Here is a 22282-nt window from a genome sequence, read left to right on the forward strand (position 1 = left end):
GTGGGCAATAAACAGCATTGAGCAAACATGTCAAAGCAAAGCACTGCAAATATGGACAACATAAGACAAATGCATCAATGCATCAATGTTTCGTAGCAACAATGCTATGGTTCTCAGAAGTCTTCGTCGCAAAGCAATAACAATGCTGTGGTGCTCAAAAATCTTTGTATGCACCACTGACCACTCCGTGGATCACTCCGTTAACCCATTCAGAGTGACTACAGTTGTTGGTTTGATCCAAGATTTTGTCAGTTAGATTTCAAATGACTCAGTTAAAATACAGATAGCAGAGGATGGTTTCGATCCATTGACCTCTGGGTTATGGGCCCAGCACGCTTCCGCTGCGCCACTCTGCTTTAAATCACCCCAGATGGGACTCGAACCCACAATCCCTGGCTTAGGAGGCCAGTGCCTTATCCATTAGGCCACTGGGGCTCCGATTGCATCAATGCATCAATGTTTCGTAGCAACTACTCTGCTTTTCATCACCCCATATGGGACTCAGAAGTCTTTGTATGCACTGAGAGTATGGGGAACATGAGACCAATACATTGATGTCGCGAAGCAAAAACTATGCTCTAGTGCTCAGAAGCAAATGCATTGATGTATCGTACAATGCTATAGTGCTCAGAAGTTGTCGTCGCAAAGCAATAACAATGCTATAGTGCTCAGAGGTCTTTGTATGCAGCACTGACTGTTTTTCCCGACATCTGCAGTGTAGGCTGACATCCAATCAATGATTTGTCGAAACTATTGTCAAGCGAGCAAAATTCCCCTTTTAACACCCCATTACTAAGCCACTAGGGAGTCATTATCAAGTAGACTCATACTGATTTCAAATGACTCTGTTGATCACTCCGTTAACCCATTCAGGGTTGGTTTAATCCATGTCACTGTGTCAATTTGAATGCAGTGTACTAGTCTGAAATGCTGTTAGCAGAGGATGGTTTCGATCCATCGACCTCTGGGTTATGGGCCCAGCACGCTTCCGCTGCGCCACTCTGCTGTCTGTCTCTCCATGTGGGATTCGAACCCATGATACCTGGCTTTCGAGGCCAGACAGCAAAGACAATCCACAGTGGGCAATAAACAGCATTGAGCAAACATGTCAAAGCAAAGCACTGAAAATATGGACAACATAAGACAAATGCATCAATGTTTCGTAGCAACAATGCTATGGTTCTCAGAAGTCTTCGTCGCAAAGCAATAACAATGCTGTGGTGCTCAAAAATCTTTGTATGCACCACTGACCACTCCGTGGATCACTCCGTTAACTCATTCAGAGTGACTACAGCTGTTGGTTTGATCCAAGATTTTGTCAGTTAGATTGCAGTGGAAGACTACAGTTAAAATACAGTTAGCAGAGGATGGTTTCGATCCATCGACCTCTGGGTTATGGGCCCAGCACGCTTCCGCTGCGCCACTCTGCTGTCTGTCTCTCCATGTGGGTTTCGAACCCACGATACCTGGCTTTCGAGGCCAGACAGCAAAGACAATCCACAGTGGGCAATAAACAGCATTGAGCAAACATGTCAAAGCAAAGCACTGCAAATATGGACAACATAAGACAAATGCATCAATGCATCAATGTTTCGTAGCAACAATGCTATGGTTCTCAGAAGTCTTCGTCGCAAAGCAATAACAATGCTGTGGTGCTCAAAAATCTTTGTATGCACCACTGACCACTCCGTGGATCACTCCGTTAACCCATTCAGAGTGACTACAGTTGTTGGTTTGATCCAAGATTTTGTCAGTTAGATTGCAGTGGAAGAATACAGTTAAAATACAGATAGCAGAGGATGGTTTCAATCCATCGACCTCTGGGTTATGGGCCCAGCACGCTTCCGCTGCGCCACTCTGCTTTAAATCACCCCAGATGGGACTCGAACCCACAATCCCTGGCTTAGGAGGCCAGTGCCTTATCCATTAGGCCACTGGGGCTCCGATTGTGGGTTTTGAGAGTTCCTGTTTGCATCAGGGACTGTTGTTCCTAACATGTGGACTGACATACAATGAATGATATTCCGCTCCGCTACTCTGCTTTTCATCACCCCATATGGGACTCAGAAGTCTTTGTATGCACTGAGAGTATGGGGAACATGAGACCAATACATTGATGTCGCGAAGCAAAAACTATGCTCTAGTGCTCAGAAGCAAATGCATTGATGTATCGTACAATGCTATAGTGCTCAGAAGTTGTCGTCGCAAAGCAATAACAATGCTATAGTGCTCAGAGGTCTTTGTATGCAGCACTGACTGTTTTTCCCGACATCTGCAGTGTAGGCTGACATCCAATCAATGATTTGTCGAAACTATTGTCAAGCGAGCAAAATTCCCCTTTTAACACCCCATTACTAAGCCACTAGGGAGTCATTATCAAGTAGACTCATACTGATTTCAAATGACTCTGTTGATCACTCCGTTAACCCATTCAGGGTTGGTTTAATCCATGTCACTGTGTCAATTTGAATGCAGTGTACTAGTCTGAAATGCTGTTAGCAGAGGATGGTTTCGATCCATCGACCTCTGGGTTATGGGCCCAGCACGCTTCCGCTGCGCCACTCTGCTGTCTGTCTCTCCATGTGGGATTCGAACCCATGATACCTGGCTTTCGAGGCCAGACAGCAAAGACAATCCACAGTGGGCAATAAACAGCATTGAGCAAACATGTCAAAGCAAAGCACTGAAAATATGGACAACATAAGACAAATGCATCAATGTTTCGTAGCAACAATGCTATGGTTCTCAGTAGTTTTCGTCGCAAAGCAATAACAATGCTGTGGTGCTCAAAAATCTTTGTATGAACCACTGACCACTCCGTGGATCACTCCGTTAACCCATTCAGAGTGACTACAGTTGTTGGTTTGATCCAAGATTTTGTCAGTTAGATTGCAGTGGAAGAATACAGTTAAAATACAGATAGCAGAGGATGGTTTCGATCCATCGACCTCTGGGTTATGGGCCCAGCACGCTTCCGCTGCGCCACTCTGCTGTCTGTCTCTCCATGTGGGATTCGAACCCATGATACCTGGCTTTCGAGGCCAGACAGCAAAGACAATCCACAGTGGGCAATAAACAGCATTGAGCAAACATGTCAAAGCAAAGCACTGAAAATATGGACAACATAAGACAAATGCATCAATGTTTCGTAGCAACAATGCTATGGTTCTCAGTAGTTTTCGTCGCAAAGCAATAACAATGCTGTGGTGCTCAAAAATCTTTGTATGAACCACTGACCACTCCGTGGATCACTCCGTTAACCCATTCAGAGTGACTACAGTTGTTGGTTTGATCCAAGATTTTGTCAGTTAGATTGCAGTGGAAGAATACAGTTAAAATACAGATAGCAGAGGATGGTTTCGATCCATCGACCTCTGGGTTATGGGCCCAGCACGCTTCCGCTGCGCCACTCTGCTGTCTGTCTCTCCATGTGGGATTCGAACCCATGATACCTGGCTTTCGAGGCCAGACAGCAAAGACAATCCACAGTGGGCAATAAACAGCATTGAGCAAACATGTCAAAGCAAAGCACTGAAAATATGGACAACATAAGACAAATGCATCAATGTTTCGTAGCAACTACTCTGCTTTTCATCACCCCATATGGGACTCAGAAGTCTTTGTATGCACTGAGAGTATGGGGAACATGAGACAAATACATTGATGTCGCGAAGCAAAAACTATGCTCTAGTGCTCAGAAGCAAATGCATTGATGTATCGTACAATGCTATAGTGCTCAGAAGTTGTCGTCGCAAAGCAATAACAATGCTATAGTGCTCAGAGGTCTTTGTATGCAGCACTGACTGTTTTTCCCGACATCTGCAGTGTAGGCTGACATCCAATCAATGATTTGTCGAAACTATTGTCAAGCGAGCAAAATTCCCCTTTTAACACCCCATTACTAAGCCACTAGGGAGTCATTATCAAGTAGACTCATACTGTTTTCAAATGACTCTGTTGATCACTCCGTTAACCCATTCAGGGTTGGTTTAATCCATGTCACTGTGTCAATTTGAATGCAGTGTACTAGTCTGAAATGCTGTTAGCAGAGGATGGTTTCGATCCATCGACCTCTGGGTTATGGGCCCAGCACGCTTCCGCTGCGCCACTCTGCTGTCTGTCTATGTGGGATTCGAACCCATGATACCTGGCTTTCGAGGCCAGACAGCAAAGACAATCCACAGTGGGCAATAAACAGCATTGAGCAAACATGTCAAAGCAAAGCACTGAAAATATGGACAACATAAGACAAATGCATCAATGTTTCGTAGCAACAATGCTATGGTTCTCAGAAGTCTTCGTCGCAAAGCAATAACAATGCTGTGGTGCTCAAAAATCTTTGTATGCACCACTGACCACTCCGTGGATCACTCCGTTAACTCATTCAGAGTGACTACAGCTGTTGGTTTGATCCAAGATTTTGTCAGTTAGATTGCAGTGGAAGAATACAGTTGAAATACAGTTAGCAGAGGATGGTTTCGATCCATCGACCTCTGGGTTATGGGCCCAGCACGCTTCCGCTGCGCCACTCTGCTGTCTGTCTCTCCATGTGGGTTTCGAACCCACGATACCTGGCTTTCGAGGCCAGACAGCAAAGACAATCCACAGTGGGCAATAAACAGCATTGAGCAAACATGTCAAAGCAAAGCACTGCAAATATGGACAACATAAGACAAATGCATCAATGTTTCGTAGCAACTACTCTGCTTTTCATCACCCCATATGGGACTCAGAAGTCTTTGTATGCACTGAGAGTATGGGGAACATGAGACCAATACATTGATGTCGCGAAGCAAAAACTATGCTCTAGTGCTCAGAAGCAAATGCATTGATGTATCGTACAATGCTATAGTGCTCAGAAGTTGTCGTCGCAAAGCAATAACAATGCTATAGTGCTCAGAGGTCTTTGTATGCAGCACTGACTGTTTTTCCCGACATCTGCAGTGTAGGCTGACATCCAATCAATGATTTGTCGAAACTATTGTCAAGCGAGCAAAATTCCCCTTTTAACACCCCATTACTAAGCCACTAGGGAGTCATTATCAAGTAGACTCATACTGATTTCAAATGACTCTGTTGATCACTCCGTTAACCCATTCAGGGTTGGTTTAATCCATGTCACTGTGAATGCAGTGTACTAGTCTGAAATGCTGTTAGCAGAGGATGGTTTCGATCCATCGACCTCTGGGTTATGGGCCCAGCACGCTTCCGCTGCGCCACTCTGCTGTCTGTCTCTCCATGTGGGATTCGAACCCATGATACCTGGCTTTCGAGGCCAGACAGCAAAGACAATCCACAGTGGGCAATAAACAGCATTGAGCAAACATGTCAAAGCAAAGCACTGAAAATATGGACAACATAAGACAAATGCATCAATGTTTCGTAGCAACAATGCTATGGTTCTCAGTAGTTTTCGTCGCAAAGCAATAACAATGCTGTGGTGCTCAAAAATCTTTGTATGAACCACTGACCACTCCGTGGATCACTCCGTTAACCCATTCAGAGTGACTACAGTTGTTGGTTTGATCCAAGATTTTGTCAGTTAGATTGCAGTGGAAGAATACAGTTAAAATACAGATAGCAGAGGATGGTTTCGATCCATCGACCTCTGGGTTATGGGCCCAGCACGCTTCGCTGCGCCACTCTGCTGTCTGTCTCTCCATGTGGGATTCGAACCCATGATACCTGGCTTTCGAGGCCAGACAGCAAAGACAATCCACAGTGGGCAATAAACAGCATTGAGCAAACATGTCAAAGCAAAGCACTGAAAATATGGACAACATAAGACAAATGCATCAATGTTTCGTAGCAACTACTCTGCTTTTCATCACCCCATATGGGACTCAGAAGTCTTTGTATGCACTGAGAGTATGGGGAACATGAGACCAAAACATTGATGTCGCGAAGCAAAAACTATGCTCTAGTGCTCAGAAGCAAATGCATTGATGTATCGTACAATGCTATAGTGCTCAGAAGTTGTCGTCGCAAAGCAATAACAATGCTATAGTGCTCAGAGGTCTTTGTATGCAGCACTGACTGTTTTTCCCGACATCTGCAGTGTAGGCTGACATCCAATCAATGATTTGTCGAAACTATTGTCAAGCGAGCAAAATTCCCCTTTTAACACCCCATTACTAAGCCACTAGGGAGTCATTATCAAGTAGACTCATACTGTTTTCAAATGACTCTGTTGATCACTCCGTTAACCCATTCAGGGTTGGTTTAATCCATGTCACTTTGTCAATTTGAATGCAGTGTACTAGTCTGAAATGCTGTTAGCAGAGGATGGTTTCGATCCATCGACCTCTGGGTTATGGGCCCAGCACGCTTCCGCTGTGCCACTCTGCTGTCTGTCTCTCAATGTGGGATTCGAACCCATGATACCTGGCTTTCGAGGCCAGACAGCAAAGACAATCCACAGTGGGCAATAAACAGCATTGAGCAAACATGTCAAAGCAAAGCACTGAAAATATGGACAACATAAGACAAATGCATCAATGTTTCGTAGCAACAATGCTATGGTTCTCAGTAGTTTTCGTCGCAAAGCAATAACAATGCTGTGGTGCTCAAAAATCTTTGTAAGAACCACTGACCACTCCGTGGATCACTCCGTTAACCCATTCAGAGTGACTACAGTTGTTGGTTTGATCCAAGATTTTGTCAGTTAGATTGCAGTGGAAGAATACAGTTAAAATACAGATAGCAGAGGATGGTTTCGATCCATCGACCTCTGGGTTATGGGCCCAGCACGCTTCGCTGCGCCACTCTGCTGTCTGTCTCTCCATGTGGGATTCGAACCCATGATACCTGGCTTTCGAGGCCAGACAGCAAAGACAATCCACAGTGGGCAATAAACAGCATTGAGCAAACATGTCAAAGCAAAGCACTGAAAATATGGACAACATAAGACAAATGCATCAATGTTTCGTAGCAACTACTCTGCTTTTCATCACCCCATATGGGACTCAGAAGTCTTTGTATGCACTGAGAGTATGGGGAACATGAGACCAATACATTGATGTCGCGAAGCAAAAACTATGCTCTAGTGCTCAGAAGCAAATGCATTGATGTATCGTACAATGCTATAGTGCTCAGAAGTTGTCGTCGCAAAGCAATAACAATGCTATAGTGCTCAGAGGTCTTTGTATGCAGCACTGACTGTTTTTCCCGACATCTGCAGTGTAGGCTGACATCCAATCAATGATTTGTCGAAACTATTGTCAAGCGAGCAAAATTCCCCTTTTAACACCCCATTACTAAGCCACTAGGGAGTCATTATCAAGTAGACTCATACTGTTTTCAAATGACTCTGTTGATCACTCCGTTAACCCATTCAGGGTTGGTTTAATCCATGTCACTTTGTCAATTTGAATGCAGTGTACTAGTCTGAAATGCTGTTAGCAGAGGATGGTTTCGATCCATCGACCTCTGGGTTATGGGCCCAGCACGCTTCCGCTGTGCCACTCTGCTGTCTGTCTCTCAATGTGGGATTCGAACCCATGATACCTGGCTTTCGAGGCCAGACAGCAAAGACAATCCACAGTGGGCAATAAACAGCATTGAGCAAACATGTCAAAGCAAAGCACTGAAAATATGGACAACATAAGACAAATGCATCAATGTTTCGTAGCAACAATGATATGGTTCTCAGAAGTCTTCGTCGCAAAGCAATAACAATGCTGTGGTGCTCAAAAATCTTTGTATGCACCACTGACCACTCCGTGGATCACTTCGTTAACCCATTCAGAGTGACTACAGTTGTTGGTTTGATCCAAGATTTTGTCAGTTAGATTGCAGTGGAAGAATACAGTTAAAATACAGATAGCAGAGGATGGTTTCGATCCATCGACCTCTGGGTTATGGGCCCAGCACGCTTCCGCTGCGCCACTCTGCTTTAAATCACCCCAGATGGGACTCGAACCCACAATCCCTGGCTTAGGAGGCCAGTGCCTTATCCATTAGGCCACTGGGGCTCCGATTGTGGGTTTTGAGAGTTCCTGTTTGCATCAGGGACTGTTGTTCCTAACATGTGGACTGACATACAATGAATGATATTCCGCTCCGCTACTCTGCTTTTCATCACCCCATATGGGACTCAGAAGTCTTTGTATGCACTGAGAGTATGGGGAACATGACACCAATACATTGATGTCGCGAAGCAAAAACTATGCTCTAGTGCTCAGAAGCAAATGCATTGATGTATCGTACAATGCTATAGTGCTCAGAAGTTGTCGTCGCAAAGCAATAACAATGCTATAGTGCTCAGAGGTCTTTGTATGCAGCACTGACTGTTTTTCCCGACATCTGCAGTGTAGGCTGACATCCAATCAATGATTTGTCGAAACTATTGTCAAGCGAGCAAAATTCCCCTTTTAACACCCCATTACTAAGCCACTAGGGAGTCATTATCAAGTAGACTCATACTGATTTCAAATGACTCTGTTGATCACTCCGTTAACCCATTCAGGGTTGGTTTAATCCATGTCACTGTGTCAATTTGAATGCAGTGTACTAGTCTGAAATGCTGTTAGCAGAGGATGGTTTCGATCCATCGACCTCTGGGTTATGGGCCCAGCACGCTTCCGCTGCGCCACTCTGCTGTCTGTCTCTCCATGTGGGATTCGAACCCATGATACCTGGCTTTCGAGGCCAGACAGCAAAGACAATCCACAGTGGGCAATAAACAGCATTGAGCAAACATGTCAAAGCAAAGCACTGAAAATATGGACAACATAAGACAAATGCATCAATGTTTCGTAGCAACAATGCTATGGTTCTCAGAAGTCTTCGTCGCAAAGCAATAACAATGCTGTGGTGCTCAAAAATCTTTGTATGCACCACTGACCACTCCGTGGATCACTCCGTTAACTCATTCAGAGTGACTACAGCTGTTGGTTTGATCCAAGATTTTGTCAGTTAGATTGCAGTGGAAGAATACAGTTAAAATACAGTTAGCAGAGGATGGTTTCGATCCATCGACCTCTGGGTTATGGGCCCAGCACGCTTCCGCTGCGCCACTCTGCTGTCTGTCTCTCCATGTGGGTTTCGAACCCACGATACCTGGCTTTCGAGGCCAGACAGCAAAGACAATCCACAGTGGGCAATAAACAGCATTGAGCAAACATGTCAAAGCAAAGCACTGCAAATATGGACAACATAAGACAAATGCATCAATGCATCAATGTTTCGTAGCAACAATGCTATGGTTCTCAGAAGTCTTCGTCGCAAAGCAATAACAATGCTGTGGTGCTCAAAAATCTTTGTATGCACCACTGACCACTCCGTGGATCACTTCGTTAACCCATTCAGAGTGACTACAGTTGTTGGTTTGATCCAAGATTTTGTCAGTTAGATTGCAGTGGAAGAATACAGTTAAAATACAGATAGCAGAGGATGGTTTCGATCCATCGACCTCTGGGTTATGGGCCCAGCACGCTTCCGCTGCGCCACTCTGCTTTAAATCACCCCAGATGGGACTCGAACCCACAATCCCTGGCTTAGGAGGCCAGTGCCTTATCCATTAGGCCACTGGGGCTCCGATTGTGGGTTTTGAGAGTTCCTGTTTGCATCAGGGACTGTTGTTCCTAACATGTGGACTGACATACAATGAATGATATTCCGCTCCGCTACTCTGCTTTTCATCACCCCATATGGGACTCAGAAGTCTTTGTATGCACTGAGAGTATGGGGAACATGAGACCAATACATTGATGTCGCGAAGCAAAAACTATGCTCTAGTGCTCAGAAGCAAATGCATTGATGTATCGTACAATGCTATAGTGCTCAGAAGTTGTCGTCGCAAAGCAATAACAATGCTATAGTGCTCAGAGGTCTTTGTATGCAGCACTGACTGTTTTTCCCGACATCTGCAGTGTAGGCTGACATCCAATCAATGATTTGTCGAAACTATTGTCAAGCGAGCAAAATTCCCCTTTTAACACCCCATTACTAAGCCACTAGGGAGTCATTATCAAGTAGACTCATACTGTTTTCAAATGACTCTGTTGATCACTCCGTTAACCCATTCAGGGTTGGTTTAATCCATGTCACTGTGTCAATTTGAATGCAGTGTACTAGTCTGAAATGCTGTTAGCAGAGGATGGTTTCGATCCATCGACCTCTGGGTTATGGGCCCAGCACGCTTCCCGCTGCGCTACTCTGCTGTCTGTCTCTCCATGTGGGTTTCGAACCCACGATACCTGGCTTTCGAGGCCAGACAGCAAAGACAATCCACAGTGGGCAATAAACAGCATTGAGCAAACATGTCAAAGCAAAGCACTGCAAATATGGACAACATAAGACAAATGCATCAATGTTTCGTAGCAACAATGCTATGGTTCTCAGAAGTCTTCGTCGCAAAGCAATAACAATGCTGTGGTGCTCAAAAATCTTTGTATGCACCACTGACCACTCCGTGGATCACTCCGTTAACTCATTCAGAGTGACTACAGTTGTTGGTTTGATCCAAGATTTTGTCAGTTAGATTGCAGTGGAAGAATACAGTTAAAATACAGATAGCAGAGGATGGTTTCGATCCATCGACCTCTGGGTTATGGGCCCAGCACGCTTCCGCTGCGCCACTCTGCTTTAAATCACCCCAGATGGGACTCGAACCCACAATCCCTGGCTTAGGAGGCCAGTGCCTTATCCATTAGGCCACTGGGGCTCCGATTGTGGGTTTTGAGAGTTCCTGTTTGCATCAGGGACTGTTGTTCCTAACATGTGGACTGACATACAATGAATGATATTCCGCTCCGCTACTCTGCTTTTCATCACCCCATATGGGACTCAGAAGTCTTTGTATGCACTGAGAGTATGGGGAACATGACACCAATACATTGATGTCGCGAAGCAAAAACTATGCTCTAGTGCTCAGAAGCAAATGCATTGATGTATCGTACAATGCTATAGTGCTCAGAAGTTGTTGTCGCAAAGCAATAACAATGCTGTGGTGCTCAAAAATCTTTGTATGCACCACTGACCACTCCGTGGATCACTCCGTTAACCCATTCAGAGTGACTACAGTTGTTGGTTTGATCCAAGATTTTGTCAGTTAGATTGCAGTGGAAGAATACAGTTAAAATACAGTTAGCAGAGGATGGTTTCGATCCATCGACCTCTGGGTTATGGGCCCAGCACGCTTCCGCTGCGCTACTCTGCTGTCTGTCTCTCCAAGTGGGCAATAAACAGCATTGAGCAAACATGTCAAAGCAAAGCACTGCAAATATGGACAACATAAGACAAATGCATCAATGCATCAATGTTTCGTAGCAACAATGCTATGGTTCTCAGAAGTCTTCGTCGCAAAGCAATAACAATGCTGTGGTGCTCAAAAATCTTTGTATGCACCACTGACCACTCCGTGGATCACTCCGTTAACTCATTCAGAGTGACTACAGTTGTTGGTTTGATCCAAGATTTTGTCAGTTAGATTGCAGTGGAAGAATACAGTTAAAATACAGATAGCAGAGGATGGTTTCGATCCATCGACCTCTGGGTTATGGGCCCAGCACGCTTCCGCTGCGCCACTCTGCTTTAAATCACCCCAGATGGGACTCGAACCCACAATCCCTGGCTTAGGAGGCCAGTGCCTTATCCATTAGGCCACTGGGGCTCCGATTGTGGGTTTTGAGAGTTCCTGTTTGCATCAGGGACTGTTGTTCCTAACATGTGGACTGACATACAATGAATGATATTCCGCTCCGCTACTCTGCTTTTCATCACCCCATATGGGACTCAGAAGTCTTTGTATGCACTGAGAGTATGGGGAACATGAGACCAATACATTGATGTCGCGAAGCAAAAACTATGCTCTAGTGCTCAGAAGCAAATGCATTGATGTATCGTACAATGCTATAGTGCTCAGAAGTTGTCGTCGCAAAGCAATAACAATGCTATAGTGCTCAGAGGTCTTTGTATGCAGCACTGACTGTTTTTCCCGACATCTGCAGTGTAGGCTGACATCCAATCAATGATTTGTCGAAACTATTGTCAAGCGAGCAAAATTCCCCTTTTAACACCCCATTACTAAGCCACTAGGGAGTCATTATCAAGTAGACTCATACTGATTTCAAATGACTCTGTTGATCACTCCGTTAACCCATTCAGGGTTGGTTTAATCCATGTCACTGTGTCAATTTGAATGCAGTGTACTAGTCTGAAATGCTGTTAGCAGAGGATGGTTTCGATCCATCGACCTCTGGGTTATGGGCCCAGCACGCTTCCGCTGCGCCACTCTGCTGTCTGTCTCTCCATGTGGGTTTCGAACCCACGATACCTGGCTTTCGAGGCCAGACAGCAAAGACAATCCACAGTGGGCAATAAACAGCATTGAGCAAACATGTCAAAGCAAAGCACTGCAAATATGGACAACATAAGACAAATGCATCAATGCATCAATGTTTCGTAGCAACAATGCTATGGTTCTCAGAAGTCTTCGTCGCAAAGCAATAACAATGCTGTGGTGCTCAAAAATCTTTGTATGCACCACTGACCACTCCGTGGATCACTCCGTTAACCCATTCAGAGTGACTACAGTTGTTGGTTTGATCCAAGATTTTGTCAGTTAGATTGCAGTGGAAGACTACAGTTAAAATACAGTTAGCAGAGGATGGTTTCGATCCATCGACCTCTGGGTTATGGGCCCAGCACGCTTCCGCTGCGCCACTCTGCTTTAAATCACCCCAGATGGGACTCGAACCCACAATCCCTGGCTTAGGAGGCCAGTGCCTTATCCATTAGGCCACTGGGGCTCCGATTGTGGGTTTTGAGAGTTCCTGTTTGCATCAGGGACTGTTGTTCCTAACATGTGGACTGACATACAATGAATGATATTCCGCTCCGCTACTCTGCTTTTCATCACCCCATATGGGACTCAGAAGTCTTTGTATGCACTGAGAGTATGGGGAACATGAGACCAATACATTGATGTCGCGAAGCAAAAACTATGCTCTAGTGCTCAGAAGCAAATGCATTGATGTATCGTACAATGCTATAGTGCTCAGAAGTTGTCGTCGCAAAGCAATAACAATGCTATAGTGCTCAGAGGTCTTTGTATGCAGCACTGACTGTTTTTCCCGACATCTGCAGTGTAGGCTGACATCCAATCAATGATTTGTCGAAACTATTGTCAAGCGAGCAAAATTCCCCTTTTAACACCCCATTACTAAGCCACTAGGGAGTCATTATCAAGTAGACTCATACTGATTTCAAATGACTCTGTTGATCACTCCGTTAACCCATTCAGGGTTGGTTTAATCCATGTCACTGTGTCAATTTGAATGCAGTGTACTAGTCTGAAATGCTGTTAGCAGAGGATGGTTTCGATCCATCGACCTCTGGGTTATGGGCCCAGCACGCTTCCGCTGCGCCACTCTGCTGTCTGTCTCTCCATGTGGGTTTCGAACCCATGATACCTGGCTTTCGAGGCCAGACAGCAAAGACAATCCACAGTGGGCAATAAACAGCATTGAGCAAACATGTCAAAGCAAAGCACTGCAAATATGGACAACATAAGACAAATGCATCAATGCATCAATGTTTCGTAGCAACAATGCTATGGTTCTCAGAAGTCTTCGTCGCAAAGCAATAACAATGCTGTGGTGCTCAAAAATCTTTGTATGCACCACTGACCACTCCGTGGATCACTCCGTTAACTCATTCAGAGTGACTACAGTTGTTGGTTTGATCCAAGATTTTGTCAGTTAGATTGCAGTGGAAGAATACAGTTAAAATACAGATAGCAGAGGATGGTTTCGATCCATCGACCTCTGGGTTATGGGCCCAGCACGCTTCCGCTGCGCCACTCTGCTTTAAATCACCCCAGATGGGACTCGAACCCACAATCCCTGGCTTAGGAGGCCAGTGCCTTATCCATTAGGCCACTGGGGCTCCGATTGTGGGTTTTGAGAGTTCCTGTTTGCATCAGGGACTGTTGTTCCTAACATGTGGACTGACATACAATGAATGATATTCCGCTCCGCTACTCTGCTTTTCATCACCCCATATGGGACTCAGAAGTCTTTGTATGCACTGAGAGTATGGGGAACATGAGACCAATACATTGATGTCGCGAAGCAAAAACTATGCTCTAGTGCTCAGAAGCAAATGCATTGATGTATCGTACAATGCTATAGTGCTCAGAAGTTGTCGTCGCAAAGCAATAACAATGCTATAGTGCTCAGAGGTCTTTGTATGCAGCACTGACTGTTTTTCCCGACATCTGCAGTGTAGGCTGACATCCAATCAATGATTTGTCGAAACTATTGTCAAGCGAGCAAAATTCCCCTTTTAACACCCCATTACTAAGCCACTAGGGAGTCATTATCAAGTAGACTCATACTGTTTTCAAATGACTCTGTTGATCACTCCGTTAACCCATTCCGGGTTGGTTTAATCCATGTCACTGTGTCAATTTGAATGCAGTGTACTAGTCTGAAATGCTGTTAGCAGAGGATGGTTTCGATCCATCGACCTCTGGGTTATGGGCCCAGCACGCTTCCGCTGCGCCACTCTGCTGTCTGTCTCTCCATGTGGGATTCGAACCCATGATACCTGGCTTTCGAGGCCAGACAGCAAAGACAATCCACAGTGGGCAATAAACAGCATTGAGCAAACATGTCAAAGCAAAGCACTGAAAATATGGACAACATAAGACAAATGCATCAATGTTTCGTAGCAACAATGCTATGGTTCTCAGAAGTCTTCGTCGCAAAGCAATAACAATGCTGTGGTGCTCAAAAATCTTTGTATGCACCACTGACCACTCCGTGGATCACTCCGTTAACCCATTCAGAGTGACTACAGTTGTTGGTTTGATCCAAGATTTTGTCAGTTAGATTGCAGTGGAAGAATACAGTTAAAATACAGATAGCAGAGGATGGTTTCGATCCATCGACCTCTGGGTTATGGGCCCAGCACGCTTCCGCTGCGCCACTCTGCTTTAAATCACCCCAGATGGGACTCGAACCCACAATCCCTGGCTTAGGAGGCCAGTGCCTTATCCATTAGGCCACTGGGGCTCCGATTGTGGGTTTTGAGAGTTCCTGTTTGCATCAGGGACTGTTGTTCCTAACATGTGGACTGACATACAATGAATGATATTCCGCTCCGCTACTCTGCTTTTCATCACCCCATATGGGACTCAGAAGTCTTTGTATGCACTGAGAGTATGGGGAACATGAGACCAATACATTGATGTCGCGAAGCAAAAACTATGCTCTAGTGCTCAGAAGCAAATGCATTGATGTATCGTACAATGCTATAGTGCTCAGAAGTTGTCGTCGCAAAGCAATAACAATGCTATAGTGCTCAGAGGTCTTTGTATGCAGCACTGACTGTTTTTCCCGACATCTGCAGTGTAGGCTGACATCCAATCAATGATTTGTCGAAACTATTGTCAAGCGAGCAAAATTCCCCTTTTAACACCCCATTACTAAGCCACTAGGGAGTCATTATCAAGTAGACTCATACTGATTTCAAATGACTCTGTTGATCACTCCGTTAACCCATTCAGGGTTGGTTTAATCCATGTCACTGTGTCAATTTGAATGCAGTGTACTAGTCTGAAATGCTGTTAGCAGAGGATGGTTTCGATCCATCGACCTCTGGGTTATGGGCCCAGCACGCTTCCGCTGCGCCACTCTGCTGTCTGTCTCTCCATGTGGGTTTCGAACCCATGATACCTGGCTTTCGAGGCCAGACAGCAAAGACAATCCACAGTGGGCAATAAACAGCATTGAGCAAACATGTCAAAGCAAAGCACTGCAAATATGGACAACATAAGACAAATGCATCAATGCATCAATGTTTCGTAGCAACAATGCTATGGTTCTCAGAAGTCTTCGTCGCAAAGCAATAACAATGCTGTGGTGCTCAAAAATCTTTGTATGCACCACTGACCACTCCGTGGATCACTCCGTTAACTCATTCAGAGTGACTACAGTTGTTGGTTTGATCCAAGATTTTGTCAGTTAGATTGCAGTGGAAGAATACAGTTAAAATACAGATAGCAGAGGATGGTTTCGATCCATCGACCTCTGGGTTATGGGCCCAGCACGCTTCCGCTGCGCCACTCTGCTTTAAATCACCCCAGATGGGACTCGAACCCACAATCCCTGGCTTAGGAGGCCAGTGCCTTATCCATTAGGCCACTGGGGCTCCGATTGTGGGTTTTGAGAGTTCCTGTTTGCATCAGGGACTGTTGTTCCTAACATGTGGACTGACATACAATGAATGATATTCCGCTCCGCTACTCTGCTTTTCATCACCCCATATGGGACTCAGAAGTCTTTGTATGCACTGAGAGTATGGGGAACATGAGACCAATACATTGATGTCGCGAAGCAAAAACTATGCTCTAGTGCTCAGAAGCAAATGCATTGATGTATCGTACAATGCTATAGTGCTCAGAAGTTGTCGTCGCAAAGCAATAACAATGCTATAGTGCTCAGAGGTCTTTGTATGCAGCACTGACTGTTTTTCCCGACATCTGCAGTGTAGGCTGACATCCAATCAATGATTTGTCGAAACTATTGTCAAGCGAGCAAAATTCCCCTTTTAACACCCCATTACTAAGCCACTAGGGAGTCATTATCAAGTAGACTCATACTGTTTTCAAATGACTCTGTTGATCACTCCGTTAACCCATTCCGGGTTGGTTTAATCCATGTCACTGTGTCAATTTGAATGCAGTGTACTAGTCTGAAATGCTGTTAGCAGAGGATGGTTTCGATCCATCGACCTCTGGGTTATGGGCCCAGCACGCTTCCGCTGCGCCACTCTGCTGTCTGTCTCTCCATGTGGGATTCGAACCCATGATACCTGGCTTTCGAGGCCAGACAGCAAAGACAATCCACAGTGGGCAATAAACAGCATTGAGCAAACATGTCAAAGCAAAGCACTGAAAATATGGACAACATAAGACAAATGCATCAATGTTTCGTAGCAACAATGCTATGGTTCTCAGAAGTCTTCGTCGCAAAGCAATAACAATGCTGTGGTGCTCAAAAATCTTTGTATGCACCACTGACCACTCCGTGGATCACTCCGTTAACCCATTCAGAGTGACTACAGTTGTTGGTTTGATCCAAGATTTTGTCAGTTAGATTGCAGTGGAAGAATACAGTTAAAATACAGATAGCAGAGGATGGTTTCGATCCATCGACCTCTGGGTTATGGGCCCAGCACGCTTCCGCTGCGCCACTCTGCTGTCTGTCTCTCCATGTGGGATTCGAACCCATGATACCTGGCTTTCGAGGCCAGACAGCAAAGACAATCCACAGTGGGCAATAAACAGCATTGAGCAAACATGTCAAAGCAAAGCACTGAAAATATGGACAACATAAGACAAATGCATCAATGTTTCGTAGCAACAATGCTATGGTTCTCAGTAGTTTTCGTCGCAAAGCAATAACAATGCTGTGGTGCTCAAAAATCTTTGTATGAACCACTGACCACTCCGTGGATCACTCCGTTAACCCATTCAGAGTGACTACAGTTGTTGGTTTGATCCAAGATTTTGTCAGTTAGATTGCAGTGGAAGAATACAGTTAAAATACAGATAGCAGAGGATGGTTTCGATCCATCGACCTCTGGGTTATGGGCCCAGCACGCTTCCGCTGCGCCACTCTGCTGTCTGTCTCTCCATGTGGGATTCGAACCCATGATACCTGGCTTTCGAGGCCAGACAGCAAAGACAATCCACAGTGGGCAATAAACAGCATTGAGCAAACATGTCAAAGCAAAGCACTGAAAATATGGACAACATAAGACAAATGCATCAATGTTTCGTAGCAACTACTCTGCTTTTCATCACCCCATATGGGACTCAGAAGTCTTTGTATGCACTGAGAGTATGGGGAACATGAGACAAATACATTGATGTCGCGAAGCAAAAACTATGCTCTAGTGCTCAGAAGCAAATGCATTGATGTATCGTACAATGCTATAGTGCTCAGAAGTTGTCGTCGCAAAGCAATAACAATGCTATAGTGCTCAGAGGTCTTTGTATGCAGCACTGACTGTTTTTCCCGACATCTGCAGTGTAGGCTGACATCCAATCAATGATTTGTCGAAACTATTGTCAAGCGAGCAAAATTCCCCTTTTAACACCCCATTACTAAGCCACTAGGGAGTCATTATCAAGTAGACTCATACTGTTTTCAAATGACTCTGTTGATCACTCCGTTAACCCATTCAGGGTTGGTTTAATCCATGTCACTGTGTCAATTTGAATGCAGTGTACTAGTCTGAAATGCTGTTAGCAGAGGATGGTTTCGATCCATCGACCTCTGGGTTATGGGCCCAGCACGCTTCCGCTGCGCCACTCTGCTGTCTGTCTATGTGGGATTCGAACCCATGATACCTGGCTTTCGAGGCCAGACAGCAAAGACAATCCACAGTGGGCAATAAACAGCATTGAGCAAACATGTCAAAGCAAAGCACTGAAAATATGGACAACATAAGACAAATGCATCAATGTTTCGTAGCAACAATGCTATGGTTCTCAGAAGTCTTCGTCGCAAAGCAATAACAATGCTGTGGTGCTCAAAAATCTTTGTATGCACCACTGACCACTCCGTGGATCACTCCGTTAACTCATTCAGAGTGACTACAGCTGTTGGTTTGATCCAAGATTTTGTCAGTTAGATTGCAGTGGAAGAATACAGTTAAAATACAGTTAGCAGAGGATGGTTTCGATCCATCGACCTCTGGGTTATGGGCCCAGCACGCTTCCGCTGCGCCACTCTGCTGTCTGTCTCTCCATGTGGGTTTCGAACCCACGATACCTGGCTTTCGAGGCCAGACAGCAAAGACAATCCACAGTGGGCAATAAACAGCATTGAGCAAACATGTCAAAGCAAAGCACTGCAAATATGGACAACATAAGACAAATGCATCAATGCATCAATGTTTCGTAGCAACAATGCTATGGTTCTCAGAAGTCTTCGTCGCAAAGCAATAACAATGCTGTGGTGCTCAAAAATCTTTGTATGCACCACTGACCACTCCGTGGATCACTTCGTTAACCCATTCAGAGTGACTACAGTTGTTGGTTTGATCCAAGATTTTGTCAGTTAGATTGCAGTGGAAGAATACAGTTAAAATACAGATAGCAGAGGATGGTTTCGATCCATCGACCTCTGGGTTATGGGCCCAGCACGCTTCCGCTGCGCCACTCTGCTTTAAATCACCCCAGATGGGACTCGAACCCACAATCCCTGGCTTAGGAGGCCAGTGCCTTATCCATTAGGCCACTGGGGCTCCGATTGTGGGTTTTGAGAGTTCCTGTTTGCATCAGGGACTGTTGTTCCTAACATGTGGACTGACATACAATGAATGATATTCCGCTCCGCTACTCTGCTTTTCATCACCCCATATGGGACTCAGAAGTCTTTGTATGCACTGAGAGTATGGGGAACATGAGACCAATACATTGATGTCGCGAAGCAAAAACTATGCTCTAGTGCTCAGAAGCAAATGCATTGATGTATCGTACAATGCTATAGTGCTCAGAAGTTGTCGTCGCAAAGCAATAACAATGCTATAGTGCTCAGAGGTCTTTGTATGCAGCACTGACTGTTTTTCCCGACATCTGCAGTGTAGGCTGACATCCAATCAATGATTTGTCGAAACTATTGTCAAGCGAGCAAAATTCCCCTTTTAACACCCCATTACTAAGCCACTAGGGAGTCATTATCAAGTAGACTCATACTGTTTTCAAATGACTCTGTTGATCACTCCGTTAACCCATTCAGGGTTGGTTTAATCCATGTCACTGTGTCAATTTGAATGCAGTGTACTAGTCTGAAATGCTGTTAGCAGAGGATGGTTTCGATCCATCGACCTCTGGGTTATGGGCCCAGCACGCTTCCCGCTGCGCTACTCTGCTGTCTGTCTCTCCATGTGGGTTTCGAACCCACGATACCTGGCTTTCGAGGCCAGACAGCAAAGACAATCCACAGTGGGCAATAAACAGCATTGAGCAAACATGTCAAAGCAAAGCACTGCAAATATGGACAACATAAGACAAATGCATCAATGTTTCGTAGCAACAATGCTATGGTTCTCAGAAGTCTTCGTCGCAAAGCAATAACAATGCTGTGGTGCTCAAAAATCTTTGTATGCACCACTGACCACTCCGTGGATCACTCCGTTAACTCATTCAGAGTGACTACAGTTGTTGGTTTGATCCAAGATTTTGTCAGTTAGATTGCAGTGGAAGAATACAGTTAAAATACAGATAGCAGAGGATGGTTTCGATCCATCGACCTCTGGGTTATGGGCCCAGCACGCTTCCGCTGCGCCACTCTGCTTTAAATCACCCCAGATGGGACTCGAACCCACAATCCCTGGCTTAGGAGGCCAGTGCCTTATCCATTAGGCCACTGGGGCTCCGATTGTGGGTTTTGAGAGTTCCTGTTTGCATCAGGGACTGTTGTTCCTAACATGTGGACTGACATACAATGAATGATATTCCGCTCCGCTACTCTGCTTTTCATCACCCCATATGGGACTCAGAAGTCTTTGTATGCACTGAGAGTATGGGGAACATGACACCAATACATTGATGTCGCGAAGCAAAAACTATGCTCTAGTGCTCAGAAGCAAATGCATTGATGTATCGTACAATGCTATAGTGCTCAGAAGTTGTTGTCGCAAAGCAATAACAATGCTGTGGTGCTCAAAAATCTTTGTATGCACCACTGACCACTCCGTGGATCACTCCGTTAACCCATTCAGAGTGACTACAGTTGTTGGTTTGATCCAAGATTTTGTCAGTTAGATTGCAGTGGAAGAATACAGTTAAAATACAGTTAGCAGAGGATGGTTTCGATCCATCGACCTCTGGGTTATGGGCCCAGCACGCTTCCGCTGCGCTACTCTGCTGTCTGTCTCTCCAAGTGGGCAATAAACAGCATTGAGCAAACATGTCAAAGCAAAGCACTGCAAATATGGACAACATAAGACAAATGCATCAATGCATCAATGTTTCGTAGCAACAATGCTATGGTTCTCAGAAGTCTTCGTCGCAAAGCAATAACAATGCTGTGGTGCTCAAAAATCTTTGTATGCACCACTGACCACTCCGTGGATCACTCCGTTAACTCATTCAGAGTGACTACAGTTGTTGGTTTGATCCAAGATTTTGTCAGTTAGATTGCAGTGGAAGAATACAGTTAAAATACAGATAGCAGAGGATGGTTTCGATCCATCGACCTCTGGGTTATGGGCCCAGCACGCTTCCGCTGCGCCACTCTGCTTTAAATCACCCCAGATGGGACTCGAACCCACAATCCCTGGCTTAGGAGGCCAGTGCCTTATCCATTAGGCCACTGGGGCTCCGATTGTGGGTTTTGAGAGTTCCTGTTTGCATCAGGGACTGTTGTTCCTAACATGTGGACTGACATAGTCTTTGTATGCACTGAGAGTATGGGGAACATGAGACCAATACATTGATGTCGCGAAGCAAAAACTATGCTCTAGTGCTCAGAAGCAAATGCATTGATGTATCGTACAATGCTATAGTGCTCAGAGGTCTTTGTATGCAGCACTGACTGTTTTTCCCGACATCTGCAGTGTAGGCTGACATACAATCAATGATTTGTCGAAACTATTGTCAAGCGAGCCATTACTAAGCCACTAGGGAGTCATTATCAAGTAGACTCATATTGATTTCAGATCACTCTGTTAACCCATTCAGAGTGCCTAGAATTGTTGGTTTAATCCATGTCACTGTGTCAGTTAGAATGCTGTGGTCGAGACGGCAAAGTTAAGAAGCCGTAAGCACAGGACGGTTTCGATCAATCGACCTCTGGGTTATGGGCCCAGCACTCTCCTGCTGCACACACTCTGCTGTCAGCATCATCGTGCTTTTGCTGTTATTTGGTGAAAAAGACATTTGAGACATCCACATAGATCATCACAAGAAGAGCATTGAGAATAAAAGATTCTCAAAGAAAACGACATGACACACACAGAATGACCATTCATGTGAACATATACAGTACATTACCACATTAAGTAAGTCATACACTCTTTTTCTTTCTTATAGTCAAACCCTTATGCAGACACACATTCAACATTATGACACATATAAATACACACACAGCTTTTTGGCTATTACACACATATTTTAGCTTCAGTCTATGTACACAAAACAGTTCTGACTTGTCAGGAGCATAAACAGTTCTAGCCGGCATGCCTGTGGCCACGGTTTACACATCTGATAAGGGTGCATACAAATTTACTTGTGAATACACTTCAGCAGGACACACACATT

At 45.0% G+C, this 22282-nt stretch overlaps 1 protein-coding gene and 13 non-coding genes across 14 annotated transcripts in view; 1 reads left to right on the forward strand and 13 right to left on the reverse strand.

The window, feature by feature from the left end:
- The window catches only part of sema3h (sema domain, immunoglobulin domain (Ig), short basic domain, secreted, (semaphorin) 3H), a 114074-nt gene that overhangs the window by 77057 nt on the left and 14735 nt on the right, over window positions 1-22282 (forward strand). The window lies entirely within an intron of this gene.
- Window positions 363-435, reverse strand: trnar-ccu (transfer RNA arginine (anticodon CCU)). Its single transcript has one exon. It is a non-coding gene; the product is annotated as a tRNA-Arg (tRNA).
- On the reverse strand, window positions 1869-1941 carry trnar-ccu (transfer RNA arginine (anticodon CCU)). The gene has a single exon. It is a non-coding gene; the product is annotated as a tRNA-Arg (tRNA).
- On the reverse strand, window positions 7901-7973 carry trnar-ccu (transfer RNA arginine (anticodon CCU)). Its single transcript has one exon. It is a non-coding gene; the product is annotated as a tRNA-Arg (tRNA).
- On the reverse strand, window positions 9463-9535 carry trnar-ccu (transfer RNA arginine (anticodon CCU)). The gene has a single exon. It is a non-coding gene; the product is annotated as a tRNA-Arg (tRNA).
- trnar-ccu (transfer RNA arginine (anticodon CCU)) lies at window positions 10594-10666 on the reverse strand. Its single transcript has one exon. It is a non-coding gene; the product is annotated as a tRNA-Arg (tRNA).
- Window positions 11542-11614, reverse strand: trnar-ccu (transfer RNA arginine (anticodon CCU)). The gene has a single exon. It is a non-coding gene; the product is annotated as a tRNA-Arg (tRNA).
- Window positions 12680-12752, reverse strand: trnar-ccu (transfer RNA arginine (anticodon CCU)). The gene has a single exon. It is a non-coding gene; the product is annotated as a tRNA-Arg (tRNA).
- trnar-ccu (transfer RNA arginine (anticodon CCU)) lies at window positions 13818-13890 on the reverse strand. The gene has a single exon. It is a non-coding gene; the product is annotated as a tRNA-Arg (tRNA).
- trnar-ccu (transfer RNA arginine (anticodon CCU)) lies at window positions 14948-15020 on the reverse strand. The gene has a single exon. It is a non-coding gene; the product is annotated as a tRNA-Arg (tRNA).
- On the reverse strand, window positions 16086-16158 carry trnar-ccu (transfer RNA arginine (anticodon CCU)). The gene has a single exon. It is a non-coding gene; the product is annotated as a tRNA-Arg (tRNA).
- Window positions 19191-19263, reverse strand: trnar-ccu (transfer RNA arginine (anticodon CCU)). Its single transcript has one exon. It is a non-coding gene; the product is annotated as a tRNA-Arg (tRNA).
- On the reverse strand, window positions 20322-20394 carry trnar-ccu (transfer RNA arginine (anticodon CCU)). The gene has a single exon. It is a non-coding gene; the product is annotated as a tRNA-Arg (tRNA).
- On the reverse strand, window positions 21270-21342 carry trnar-ccu (transfer RNA arginine (anticodon CCU)). The gene has a single exon. It is a non-coding gene; the product is annotated as a tRNA-Arg (tRNA).

This window comes from Anarhichas minor, unplaced genomic scaffold (assembly GCF_050575085.1).
Source record: "Anarhichas minor isolate MPS153535 unplaced genomic scaffold, ASM5057508v1 ptg000003l, whole genome shotgun sequence".
NCBI lineage: Eukaryota > Metazoa > Chordata > Actinopteri > Perciformes > Anarhichadidae > Anarhichas > Anarhichas minor.